This window comes from Mustelus asterias, chromosome 14, assembly GCF_964213995.1.
Source record: "Mustelus asterias chromosome 14, sMusAst1.hap1.1, whole genome shotgun sequence".
Classification (NCBI taxonomy): Eukaryota; Metazoa; Chordata; class Chondrichthyes; order Carcharhiniformes; family Triakidae; genus Mustelus; species Mustelus asterias.
The window spans coordinates 63,545,764-63,560,522 of NC_135814.1; positions in this window are offsets into that span (position 1 = coordinate 63,545,764).

A 14,759-nucleotide genomic window follows, 5' to 3' on the forward strand; every position below is an offset into this window, starting at 1 on the left:
GTGTCGCATGAGGGGGACCAGGACAGGTTGTTGGTGACCTGGACACCTAAAAACTTGAAGCTTTCGACCATTTCTACTTCATCCCTGTTGATGTAGACAGGGGCATGATCTCCATTACGCTTCCTGAAGTCGATGACTATCTCCTTCATTTTGTTGACATTGAGGGAGAGATTATTGTTGTCGCACCAGTTCACCAGATTCTCTATCTCATTCCTGTACTCGGTCTCATCATTGTTTGAGATCCGACCCACTATGGTGGTGTCATCAGCAAGCTTGAAAATCAAGTTGGAGGGACATTTGGCCACACAGTCATAGGTGTATAAGGAGTATAGTAGGGGGCTGAGAACATAGCCTTATGGGGCACCGGTGTTGAGGATGATTGTGGAGGAGGTGTTGTTGCCTATCCTTACTGATTGTGGTCTGTGGGTTAGGAAGTTCAGGATCCAGTCGCAGAGGGAGGAGCTAAGGCCCAGGCCACAGAGTTTGCAGATGAATTTCGTAGGAATAATGGTGTTGAAGGTTGAGCTGTAGTCAATAAATAGGAGTCTGACCTTTGTTGTCTAGGTGTTCCAGGGTTGAGAGCAGGGCCAGAGCGATGGCATCTGCTGTGGACCTGTTGCAATGGTAGGCGAACTGTAGTGGATCCAGGAGGCTGGAATTGATTCGTGCCATGACTAACCTTTCGAAGCATTTCATAATGATGGATGTTAGAGCCACCGGACGATAGTCATTAAGGCACGCTGCTTGGCTTTTCTTTGGTACTGGGATGATGGTCATCGTCTGAAGCAGATAGGGACCTCAGATTGTTGTAAAGAGAAGTTGAAGATGTCTGCAAATTCCCCTGCTAGCTGATCCGTGCAGGAGCTGAATGCTTGTCCGGGTACCCCATCTGGGCCAGTTGCTTTCCATGGGTTGACCTTCGAGAAGGCTGCTCTGCATCTGCAATAGTGACCTCAGATACAAGTTCATCCGAGGCTTTTAGGGCGTGCTCTCGCTGACGTCTTGCTCAAAATGAGCGTAGAATGCATTGCGCTCATCCATCGGACCTGGTGATTTTACATGCCTTCATCTTGTAGCCTGTTATGTCTTGCAGACCTTGCCATTGTTGGGGATCCATGTGGCTAGCCTGGGATTCTAGCTCAGTTCAGTACTGTCTTTTGGCATCTTTGGATCTCCTTAGATCATATCTGGCTTTCTTGTATAGGTTGTTATATGTCTTGTATCGGTTATGGTGCTGAATGGGACCTGTACTGAGGAATGTTTCTTGCATTTGGTGTGTTTTACTTGTTGCAGCTTTGTAGGTGATCGCTTTGCTGTTGGTGTGCTGTCAGAAGACCTGTTTTCTTATGGCAAAGCGAAGTTTGGTTTTCTGATATTTTATTCAGGAGTAAGTTTTTCTCTTTAGCTTTTGAGTTTAGAAGTTAAAACTCCAGAATTGTTTTCTCCAGGTAGTTTGTAGGTATGAATGGCATGAGCAATAGCTGCATATCAACCACTATATATGGTACTGCTTAATTTATGTTTGACCATCAAAACTCACATCATACATGACTGTCTAATAGATTGGAAAGATATTTTGCAGAAACAAATCAACGTTCCAGGAATGTAGACACTAAACACCCAACGGAATTGGTCAGTCCCTCAAAGTGTCATCACACGTGCTCATCCTTGGTACTTGCTGTACAAGGACATGAACTATTGCTTAGCAGTCTATATTTTTGCAACCTGGTTCTCTGACTTTTACCGTGATGAACAGCTTTCTGGGCAGTAGCTTCCAGATCAACTGACTTCATAGCATTACGTAAGCCACACATCAAACCTGAATGCAAATTTAAATTGATGTTTAAAAGAAATATTTTGCTTCTCGACCCCCATTACCAACAAAGTGCTGAGCTAGTACTAGAAAACAATCTGTTGGTGTCAAAATAATGCTGATGATGTTGAGCTATTTTCTGAGAGAGATTATTCATGAAATAAATCTTTAATACCTTCCCAGTTTCTACTGGCTGATCGAAGTGTAATTCCAAGCTCCAGGTTTCTTTACTTAACTGTACTTTGCCTGAAGGCATTCCTCACACTGTCTGGTAACAAGATTGAAATGAGAACATTAAGTTTGAAACCATGCTGAAAAGTAGCAAGGTAAGTGAGACTTTGATCTCGATGATTGGAGGGGGGTCACAGCAGCAGGAAATTCAGACCTAATGACTAGACTGGATTTTCATGCAATATAGGAAACTCCGGAACCATTTAAAAATGGTGCCCAGGACCTGATTCCAGGACTCTCGCCCCCATTCCTGGTGCTGGCAATTTTTGCCAGCACTAGGTAAGACAGATAGGGTGCAGGCTCGCTGTTGGCTCCATTGTGGGAATAGATATCTCTTAAACTGCTGCAATTTTTGTGAACCATAATCTGGATTTCAGAACCTTTTGTAAGACGAGTTTAAAAAGTCTTAACCCATATCCATTCCCCCAGTATGCACTATATCCAGAATCAATGAGCCATATAATAATAATGGCAACTGTTGAAATGCTAATCAAAAAAAAAGCACCCACTCAGAAATCTGATTTGTAAAATACTGCTATTGGGGTGTAATCCTATAGAAGTGCCATTATATCAGTAACAAGATTTGTCTCACTTCACACACCTTTAGTTTTGTCCAAATAAATATAAACATTGGCAAAAGAGACCACAAAGAATAATTTATAATCATGAATCTGTCAATCAAGCAAAGTAAACACTAAATTTATCCAAACAGACCCCTGTAGAGCTAATGCATTTGTGAGTCTTTCAGCTCAGCCAAACATTCATAATGAACCCAGGTCAAGAGCCAGATGTTGGGCATCTGTTTCTACTGATAACGTTCCTGGGTTCAGTGGGGCCAACCTTTGTGAAGATTGTGCACATCAAGGTACTTTAAACTGAGGTGGACTCAAGCTACCTGCCTCCATTGTGGAAATTCAGCCTGAGGCCACATTTAAGTTTATTTGTGTCTCATTTTTCATCTGACTGTCAACCACCCTGCCTATTGGTTGGATCAGCTTGCAGCACAAGGCTGCAGCCAGGGAGCAAAGAGGAAGAAAGGAGAGATTATGTGGCAGGCAGTCTATGGAGGACATCGGTAGGAAGGTCTGGGATGACATAAGTGACAGAAGGTCATGGGATATAGAGGATGTTGGGATGAAAGGGGCAGATTGTGTGGAGGAGAGTTCCAATCACACAAGATTGGGCAGCAGATAGAATCATAGAATCTCTACAGTGCAGAAGGAAGCCATTTGGCCTATCGAACCTGCACCGACCACAATCCCACCGAGGCTCTATCCTCATAACCACATGTATTTACCCTTGCTAATTCCACTGACACTAAGGGACCACCTAACCCGCACACATCTTTGGACTGTGGGTGGAAACTGGAGCACCAGGAAGAAACACACGCAGACATGGGGAGAATGTGCATACTCCACACAGACAGTGACCCGAAGCTGGAATTGAACCTGGGTCCCTGGTGCTGTGAGGCAGCAGTGCTAACCACTGCCACCATGCAGCCCAAGTTCGTGGAGAGGGAAGTACTCCTGATCCTCGGTGAAACTCATGGAATCGAAGGCAAATTAGTGACTTGGTTCGGAATTTGCTGAATAGCAGTAGACAGGGGCCTGGACGTTTATCTATGAGCTGGGAATTGAGTCATTTCCTGATCTTGCAATCTGCCCTCCTGCCTGGCGGTGACAGCCCACACTACTTACTTACTAGGTTTGTTGGTGCAGGCTCAAGTCTGACTTGCAGATAGTGAGGAACATTGTCAGAAGCTACAGAAGGATATAGATAGGCTGGAAATTTGGGCAAAGAAATGGCAGATGGAGTTCAATCCTGATAAATGCGAAGTGATGCATTTTGGTAGAAATAATGTAGGGAGGAGCTATACGATAAATGGCAGAACCATAAAGGGTGTAGATACGCAGAGGGACCTGGGTGTGCAAGTCCACAGATCCTTGAAAGTGACGTCACAGGTGGAGAAGGTGGTGAAGAAGGCATATGGCATGCTTGCCTTTATAGGATGGGGCATAGAGTATAAAAGTTGGGGTCTGATGTTGCAGATGTATAGAACGTTGGTTCGGCCGCATCTGGAATACTGCGTCCAGTTCTGGTCGCCACACTACGAGAAGGACGTGGAGGCTTTGGAGAGAGTACAGAGGAGGTTTACCAGGATGTTACCTGGTATGGAGGGGCTTAGTTATGAGGAGAGATTGGGTAAACTGGGGTTGTTCTCCCTGGAAAGACGGAGGATGAGGAGAGACTTAATAGAGGTGTATAAAATTATGAAAGGCATAGATAGGGTGAACGGTGGGAAACTTTTCCCCAGGTCGGTGGTGACGTTCACGAGGGGTCATAGGTTCAAGGTGAAGGGGGGGATGTTTAACACAGATATCAGACGGACATATTTTACACAGAGGGTGGTGGGGGCCTGGAATGCGCTGCCAGGCAAGGTGGTGGAGGCGGACACACTGGGAATGTTTAAGACTTATCTAGACAGCCATATGAACGGAGTGGGAATGGAGGGATACAAAAGAATGGTCTATTTTGGACCAGGGAGCGGCGCGGGCTTGGAGGGCCGAAGGGCCTGTTCCTGTGCTGTATTGTTCTTTGTTCTTGTTCTTCCTCCAGAAGCAGGCCTGAGGTGGGCAGAGGCCAAGGTGGGCAAGTTAAAGATCAAAATGAATAGCTTCATGTTAAGTTTATCACGGAATATGGACCAAAGTTGTGCAAGTGATCTTTTGAAATGATGAAACTGGCTCAAGGGACTGAATGGTCTTGGTCACACGTGTTATAGTGGCAAGTTAAATGGGTGATTCTTAATGTAGAAATGACGCAAGTTAAGTGTTGACACCTTGCCCTAAACTCACATCTGCCATCTTGTTAGGGTTGGCATTGCCTTCTTTACTATTAGCCAAAGTTAAGATGAGGTAAAACTGGCAGATCCTCCTACTTTCCAAATTTCCAATCCCTCCACCACCACCACCAATTTGCATTCTGTTCAAGAACAAGGAAATGGATTAGATTTGGCACCCTCCAGAACCATTTCTCCTATCTCCTTCGCAACCTCCATTATTCTGGAATGCACACCACCTGATTCAGGTGACTTTTCTATTTTCAATTATGTCTATTTTCAATGCCTTTTACATCCAGTGGTGGCCCTTCCACATCCTTCTCAGGTACTGTGCCCATCCCATTTTCACCCCTCTCTGTAAAAAAGGACTACATTGCCAACGTCACCCACTAAATCATTACAGGCAGGTTGCTGTGCTGTTTATAGCCATAACCAGATCAGCACCATATGTACTCAGGCTATCAAGTATATCGTGGTTATAAAAGGAAGACAGGAACTGCAATAATGAAGCCTTTTGCCTGAAATTCTGTTCCTTCTGTAAAAAGATGCTAACCATCAGTTGTTAATCAGTATTCTGGAGCACCCATTAGTCTATGATGGTGAAATTGATAGTGTGTTTGTAGTTCACAATAACTTTCCCAACCCATGCTATATTTCCATCAACCACCATTGCCAAACTTCTGACGCAGCTATTCTTATTACAGTTTCTTTATCTAACATCCACAAAAAGTACCCTGGTATTGAAATGTATTGAGCTGGAGCATGGTTTGCCAGCAGATGGCAGTCCAATCACACATCTAGACTTCCCAATGTGCCATGTTTTTACAATGGGTGTTTAGAGGAGATATTTCTGATACTGTGTATTTTAAATACCATAACATATTCAACTTAATACTATAAAATGATAGTGGTTCCGTTTTCTTTTTTATGCCTCCTCTAGATAAACCTTTTGTTTCTTTAGTTGTCTCATCAATCCTTGTTGCCTTGCACTATCATCCTTTTTGTCATTTAAGTACTCCACCCTATCACTGACCTTCCCTGTTGTTTTTTTTCCTCGCCTCAATACCTATTCCAAAACTGTCATGTCTCCAACTTTTTCCAGTGCTAATGAAAGGTCAGCAATGTGAAATACTAACTCTTATCTCTCTCCACAGCTGCTGCTGAATATTTCCAGCATTTTCTGTTTTAGTTCAGGTTTTGAGCATCTGCAGTACTCTGCTTTTGTGGTTCATGTTTATATAACGTTAAAGGAGCACTTCAGGCCAATCATTCAAATTTGACTGACCCGTTACATTAACCTTTATATTACCAACAGATTCAGGGCTCCTACTCCTCTCTCACATGCCTCAACAGTGTTTTCAACATGTGCATAATAAACCAACAAAAGCCGCAACATCCCATTATAGTAATAAACTACTCAAATATTGAGAATATTTCACAGAACAGTACTGTTACGACACAAAAGGAGACCATCTGGCCCATCATGTCTGCTCCAGCTCTTCAAACGAGCATTATAACTTAGTACCATTCTCTTGCCTTTTCCCCATACCCTTGCACATTGTTTCTTGAGGAGTTTCTTAAGGTCCAGTAACTTAAATTATGATACAACACTTGTGGTAATTTTGTTATTTTTGGACTCTGAGCTAAATAGATTATGTGGAGTTATTGTTGGTTTTAATAATTAAGCCAGGGATAAGGAGGAAGAGCAAGAAGGATTGGGACACATTTGTAAGAATAGCGTGTTTTAAAATATTTTACAATATATGTGTGAGTGCCAAAGTCCTCCTTGTTGTTTTAGTCCCTGAAAGTTCTGGTTTGTTCAGACATTTCAACATTGTTATTCATTTGATAGTTGGCGTTATGTATTCCGACTGGATTGTGTCTGTCTGTCAAGGTGGTGCAGCTATCTGACCTGAAGGACTGACTAATTTTAGGTTCTGATTGCATTTACTCCATAATGACACCATTGGTGCAAAGCAAAGGCAGTTTGCATTAACATTACATTTGTTCTATGAATACGCACGAATGTCAACATCTGTTGCGGTATTTCAAGACTACTTCTTCCTCCATCAAATTAAAGAGAGCTTTAGTTTATTACAACAGTGGCCCATTCACCAGCGCAAAGTGTTTATGTAGTTTTCTACCTCTGACAGTACTTTTATGTACTTTAGGACACTTTGGAATTTCAATATTAAATATTTACAGAAAAGTACTTCTTAGCATAGGGAAAAAAAGTATTTAAAATGCTATAAGAAACCCTTGTTACATATTACAAAGAGTTAAAGGAAGTCAGTATTTTCCTGAAGTCAGCAAAAACCAATTAAACTGGATCACTGCAAATAAGAAAGAAGAATGAACTAACAGTTTTAGAATATTTTTCATATTCTCAGGACAACCCAAAGTGCTTCATAGGTATTTATTTATTCTTTCAAGACATGTGGGTGTCGTTGGCAAGGGCACCATTTGCTGCCCATTCTTAATTGTCTTTGAGAAAACGGTGGTGAGTCACCTTCTTGAACCACTGCAGTCCATCTGGTGTAGGCACAAACTCACTGTTATTAAGAAAGGAGTTCCAGAATTTTCTCAAGCTCATGCAATACAGACACATGAACTATACAAATGAATTTATGAAGTATAATCCCCACATGGACACTTTCCTATAAAACAAAACGGAGCTAAGAAAGCAGGTGACCATTTCTTTCCTGTCAATATACATGGAAACATTGAGCTATCTTTCGTGTCTGGACTAGACGTACAGTCATTAACATGCAAATGACCCTTCCTGTGGTTAATGGCTCCACTTCTCTTATTAAAAAAACTTGTTTCACAATATTGTTGCACTCTTTGACTCCAAACTTGAAATCCAGAAAATGAATGTGAAAAGTTCTATCTTGTCAAGATGTTACGCGGATGAATGTTCACCAAATTCAGTTGCCTGGCAATGGCCTAACTATAAGAAACTATTTATTAAAACAAAGGAAGGAAGTGCTCTGATCAGATAAGTTTCTGATAAGGGGAATTCAATAAAGCATATTCAGAGCAGACAAGACAGAAATATCTATATCAGTGAAGGGAAAAGGTCCTGCCTAAGTAATACCATTAGGCAGGTATTTGAGTTGGCCTTGGACTGTCTACTGAAGTACTGTCATAAACAGTCCCAGGGTGTGTTTAACATAAACTATTGGAAACAAGGCCTTCAGAAATTGTCAAATATTTATTAACTATGTACAGTGATGTTCAGAGATAGTTAAGTATAAACCATTTTTCTCTGATGTGATCTGACATCACTGATTATATATATTGGCTATTTGCATAATAGCTATTAACCCTTTATTCTACATCTCTTTCGTTCTACTCATTAATATTTACACACCCTAGTCCCCCACCCCACCCAAGTCACTGTCACTATCCCTGAGTCTTGGTGGTTTGACCACTTTGCCAGATTGTGTTTTTGTTTCCTTTGGAGGTGGACCAGGATTGGAGCCTTCCTATGGACAGTACTCGAAACCATTCTAGCAGGTTGGTTGGGTTGTCTTCTCTGTCATCTGGGTAGGCAACTCAGTCTGAGATAGTCTGTCTGATGGTGGATACTAGTGCCGATCTGTTCCACTTGAGGATCTCTAGTCAACGTGCACAAGATTGGAGCGTGAATGAATAGACTGACTCAAAATCTGGCCGGGTTAGTTGTGGTCTCAGATCCAGGCAGACTCTCTGAGAAAGAGAGCTCTGCTTTGTGTTTACAGTTTTGTATCACAGTCTGGTTCACATGGTAGTGTTCCTTTTTTTCCCATATCTTTTCTATCTCTGTTGCCTTGGTACATGGGCTAAGGCTATGTGGGGGTCACAGGAGCTGTGTGCATAATCTCCTACCCATTAACAGTTTGGATGGAGCCAGGCCATTCTACAGTGGTACAGATCAGTAGCTCAGTAAAGCTAGGTCGTTATTTTTCTCCAACAAGGATTTGAGAATACAAACCCTCCTTTGGCCTCGCCATAAATGGGTACCTAGGTGAGCTGGTGATGTGGACAAAGTCGTATATCTCAGTGAAGCATTTGAAGCAATCATTGGTGAGCTGCAGGCTGTTGTCAGTGACAAGGATGCGATGTATGGCAAAAGATTTCCTTGAGTATGCCAGTAACTGACGCCGAGGTGGACCCGTGTAACCTTTTGATATCCATCCACTGAGTGTAATAATCCACAATGATAAGAAAAGTTCATCCTTAAAGACAAAAATATCCATCCCAAGACAGTCCCGTGGTCAGATGGGAATGAAGATACCATAATTGGTTCCTTGTGATCTTGCAGGGAGGATGTTCCCAATGGTGGGGGTGTCCAGAACCAGGGGTCACAGTCTGAGGATTCAGGGTAGGCCTTTTAGGACGGAGATGAGGAGATGTTTCTTCACCCAAAGAGTGGTGAGCCTGTGGAATTCATTACCACAAGAAGTAGTTGATGCCAAAACATTGGATGTATTCAAGAAGCAGCTAAATATAGCACTTGAGGCAAAGGGGATCAAAGGTTATGGGGAGAAAGCAGGATTAGGCTATTGAGTTGGACGATCAGCCATGATCGTGATGAATGGCGGAGCAGGCTTGAAGGGCCAAATGGCCTCCTCCTGCCCCTACCTTCTATGTTTCTGTGTTTAAATATGGATGGTACAAATAGTACAATTGGAAATCATCATGTCTTCAATAGCTTTGCCGATACTTGGCCACCAGACTGAGTTGCTGGCCCTAGCTCTGTACCTGGTGATACTCAGGTGTCCCTGGTATAACCATTGGAGAATGTCTAGCCTGAGGACTCTGGCAATGAAAATTCAGTCATTATAGACTAACAAGACTTCCGTAAGACTAAGGTGGTGATGCTTTTGAATACAATTGTCAGAAGCATACACAGACCATTCATTTACTCAGTACTCCATACCTGTACCCACTCTAGTTTCTTGGTGGCAGCTGGAAGGAACTTGGCAGACAAGGAGACGTAGGACTCCACATATATCATTCTCTGCAGGCTTCCCCAGAGCATCAGCTGCGGTTTGATGGTTACCCTGGACATATTCTGTAGAGGTACCAAACCTAATGGGTTGTAATCAAAACCTTAGAATTCGGGGAGCACCTTCACTAATTCTTTAGTTTCAAGTAAGGTGATAAATGGCTTATGATCTGTCTGGATAGTAAAATAGGATCACAGGATGTAATCCAAAAGCATTTTGCAAGCCCAGGTGACTGCCGAGGCTGCCTTTTCAAAGACAGCATACCACTGCTGTGTATCTGTCAGTGACCTGGAGGCACAATATACTGGTCAGCAAGAGCTGTCATGCTGAATTTGAACAAATGGCCCCTAGGCCAATGGACAATATGTCAACTGTGACTGTGGGGGTAGGTCTGGATCTAAGGGGCCTGTGTTTCCAGAGACATGAGAACATATTTGACTGTGGCAAATTCCCTCTGTTGGTGCTCATCCCCATAGCAGGCCTGGTACTGCTTCAAGTATTTTTGTCGCAGTGTGTGAATGTGCGTAAGATTGGGCAGGTACTTACGCAGCTGATTAATCGTTCCCATAAAATGTTAAACCTCTGTAAAATTAAGGGTTAGTGGGAAATCCTTAATGACTGCGGATTTCTGGGCATCTGCATATACACCGGGTGTGTGAACAATGTGGCCCAAGAAGTTGGCAGTGGGTTTAGAGAACTCACATTCAAAGTGGAAGGCCTGTGGCCTGTAAGCATTGTAATACTGGTCTTGCCCTGGCATCATGCTCCAAACTGGTGGATCCATAACTAATATTATCCATATGGCAGATGACTCCTCCGATCCCTTTCAAAATGCCTGTCATGGTACGTTGAAAGATCTCAGGTGGTAAAGCAATGCAAAATGTTAGGCAATTAAAGCAGAACAGGCTGAAGGGTGTGAGTAATGCCGTTAGCAATTCAGACTTCTCACCCAATGAAAGCTGCCAGAAGCCACTGTTTGCATCCAGTTTAGTGAAAACCGAACTCCTCGCGAGCTTCGGCAGGCTTTTGTTTACACATCCCATAGGGTGGACCTCCCCTTCTACTGTCTTATTCACCTGTGTGCAGTGAGCCATTAGTCTTGGGTACAGGCACCATGCCTGAGTGCCGAGAACTGGATTGTGTTGCAGGTGATATTACCCCTGTGTAGCATGGAGTCAAGCTCGCCTCCATGTTTTCAAGAAAGGGAGTGGGACTTTCTTGGGATAAATAAACAAACACACATTTGGCTTTAAGGTATCACAGTAAGCTGTCTGCACTTTCCCAGATCTACAAATACTTTCAGAAAGTCAGAGGGTGTGTTTAACATAGACAATTGGAAATGAGGCGTCCAGGAACTGTCAAACATTTATTAACTACATATAGTAAGCTCGAGGCTCCTTCCAGAATCATCTCTCTCTGAGTCCCAGTGACACATGATCTGCCATCACTGATGTATATTAGCATAATAGCAATTTACCCTTTATCCTATATCGACACAAGGAACTGTACAGAGCTTTGCTACAGGGCTTTACTATTGCACTTTGGCTGGAGTAGAGAAATCTGCTGCTGCACTATGGAAAACAGTGACTCCATCCTTCTAAAGCTACCAAAGCTTACAAAAAAAATTATGGGCCTGCATCATTTCAAGTCTTCATCCTGGGGAAAAGCGAGTGTAACAGAGAAACCTTGAAATCAAAGGCCTAGATGCATGTTACTTTTCTTATTGCAACTTTTCCTGAGTGTATGTGTACCTGCATGAAATTTTGTGTGTGTGTGTGGGTGTAGTTGCATTTACTCTGTTGTTAAGCAATAATTATTTATATATAAAGCAAAATACATAAAATACTGCAAATGTTGGAATCTGAAACAGAATGCTAGAAAAACTCAGCAGGCCAGGCTGCATCTGTAGGGAGACAAAACTGAGTTAACATTTTGAGACTCATTGGGATTAAAGAGGGATAATGTGTTGGATATTATGCTTTAGCTAGGAGAGACTGCAATAAAGATGTAGCAAACTTAAGAACAAGAGACAGGTGGCCCATTGTGTGTGTTGGGGGAGGGGTTGCATTGAGACAAAAATATATGGGATATTTAACAAAAGGGGGGTTAAGATGGAGGAGAAAGATCGCAGTCTAAAGTTGTTGAACTCAATGTTGTGTCCTCAGGGCTGTAACATGCCTAATCAGACTCAACATTGAGTTCAGCAACTTTAGACTATGAGCTTTCTGCTCCATCTTAACTCTTTTTTTATATCCTATACATTTTTTGTCTCAATGCAAAAACACTCCCCCAAAACGTCCCCCACCACACCCCCCCCCAACTTCCCACAATAGGCCATCTGTCTCTTGTTCTTAAGTTTGCTACATCTTAATTGCAATCTCTCCCAGCTACCATACATATTTATCTTTTTTTCAAATCGTATGAAAAAACTTATCATTTGTCTTTCCCTGACAATTACAACACTCAGAGAATTCGAACACCTTTTTAAAACACGCTGTGCGAAATCTTCCTGTCCCGCCACGAGAATCGCAGCAGGTGGGACACGGACCATGCAAAGGTCTATTGACCTCAAACGAGATTTTCCGGTTTTGCAGCAAGCGTGCCCGGAAAATCCCGCCCACTGTCTTTGGTCTGTTGTGAGTCGGTGTTCTCTGTCCATAACAATTTTGGTTCAGCAACAGTGAAAGGAACGGTGACATCGTTACAAACCAGGATGTTGGGTGGCTTCAAAGGCAAGTTGCAGGTGGTGGAAATCCCATGCATCCACTGCCCTTGTCTATCTAAGTGGTAGAGCTGGCAGGTTTGGAAGGTGCTGTCGAAGGAATCTTGGCAAGGTTCTGCAGTGCATCTTGTGATATAGACACTGATTCCACTGCTCCACAATGGTGGAGGGAGTGAATGTTGTTTTATAAATAAACATGAGGATCAATTTGCAAACAGCGAAGACCCAAATTCGCAATAAATGAACGTTAACTAGATTTTAGAAGTATTGATGTATACACTGAATGGGATGATGTTGAGCAAACTAGCATTATCTTTGTGTTATTAACTAGGAGGCATACCTTGATTCCAACACAATTTTAGAAGCACGCATTGTCCTTTTCTGTATTCATTCTTTTAATTTATTGTGTTTTAATGGCTTATTTTCCATACTTACATAAATGACTCAAAGGTTAGTGATTTGGCACTTGAGCTAGATTCTATGATACATCTGTATTCATTTTTGCACCATAATTACTGATTCAAGTTGTTTTCTGTGTTAAGGCTTGGCCGCGGCCTTTTTATTCATATACTGTTTTGGCAGCATTTTCCTCTTGTAAAATGAATATGTATTCAATTATAAATGAATCGCACAATGAGCTGAAAATTAGACTCATACTTTTAACACAGACTGTTCAAGAGATTCAATCAGTAATTCTTTTCAGAAATCTGAACAAAGATTTTTTAAGAGATTGCAGACACCAAAGTTATTAAGTTGGCTAAAAAGGAAATGATGGCCAAAATGACAAGACCGCGGACTATCTCAAAATGAAAATTTGGATTAAATAAAATGAGAATACCTTGCAAGTTCTAGTTTCCATATTGCAGAAAGGGTATTGAGTCACTAGAGAAGGTGCAATAATATTTACAAGAATGATACTGTTGAGAGCGTATAACTATCAGGAAAATTCTAGCAGGCTTGGAATCTTTTCTCCAGAACAGGTTCTCCAGAACTAGTAACCTAACATTCACTGTTAAAATTGAGAAGAGATTTGAAGGAGCAGACATAGACGAGGGCCAGAATCTCCGCTGTTGTACACCCTGCCACTGCTGCCAGCGAGAACGGAGAATTTGGTGCTCAGCTGGCACTGCAGCAGGGCCGGAAAATCCCAGCCACGGGCGATGCCAGACAATTCTAGCCAAGATGTTTCTACTTGTGGGTGAAGCCAGAACTAGGTATCATAAATGTATTGTAGTCATCAGTGAAACAATTCAGGAGGAATGTATTTACCCAGTTATTTTATGAAACTGGTACTACATCGAATAGTTGAGGTGAATAGTACAGTTGCATTTAAGGCAAGGCTTGATAAGTACTTGAAAATGAAAGGAATGCAAGGATATCTTGCTAAGGTTAGATAGAATAGGAGGAGACTCAGGTGGAGCATAAACACCAGCTTGGACCAGTTGGGCTAAGTGCCTGGATATTGTCCAGGTCTTGCTGCGTTTGGACATGAGTTGCTTCAATATCTGAGGAATTGCAAATGGTGCTGGACATTGTGCAGTCATCAGCAAACATCCCCACTTCTGACCTTACGATGGAAAGATGGCCATTGTTGAAGCAGCTGAAGATGGTTGGGCCTAGGACATCTTGTCATTTTAGAGCTGTGTAGAAATGTCTTTGAGGTGCAGGTTGAGCCTGCCCAAACTTATCTCTTACCGATTAGCAAATAAGAGATCATTCATCCTATTGAAATATGTCGTAGATAATGCACAACACCAGTCCTGCCATAATTATAATTGTTTATCAATTTAAATCTGCCCCCTCAATATAACATACCATTTTACTATGCTTTGCAGATGTTTTACTAGTTCAAACCTTTCAAAATTGAAATTCAGTTTAAAAGTTGCTCCTATATTTTGCTACTCAACTATCCAGTATTGATTAACACATTGCCATTGATCATTGATCTTCAAACAACTAACATATAAGCCTTTGATTTTGTGATTAATTCCAATTAAACTCATTACCCCATGAAAGACAAATTTTAACATTATGATTGACTGCTAAAAGCTCACCGTCCCATGGTTCACTTGTCACGGAAGGAGCTGTTTCTATTGTGCAGGAAATACTTCACTTTTTTGATTCAATCAACCACATTCAGGAGGAGAACCACCAGCATCA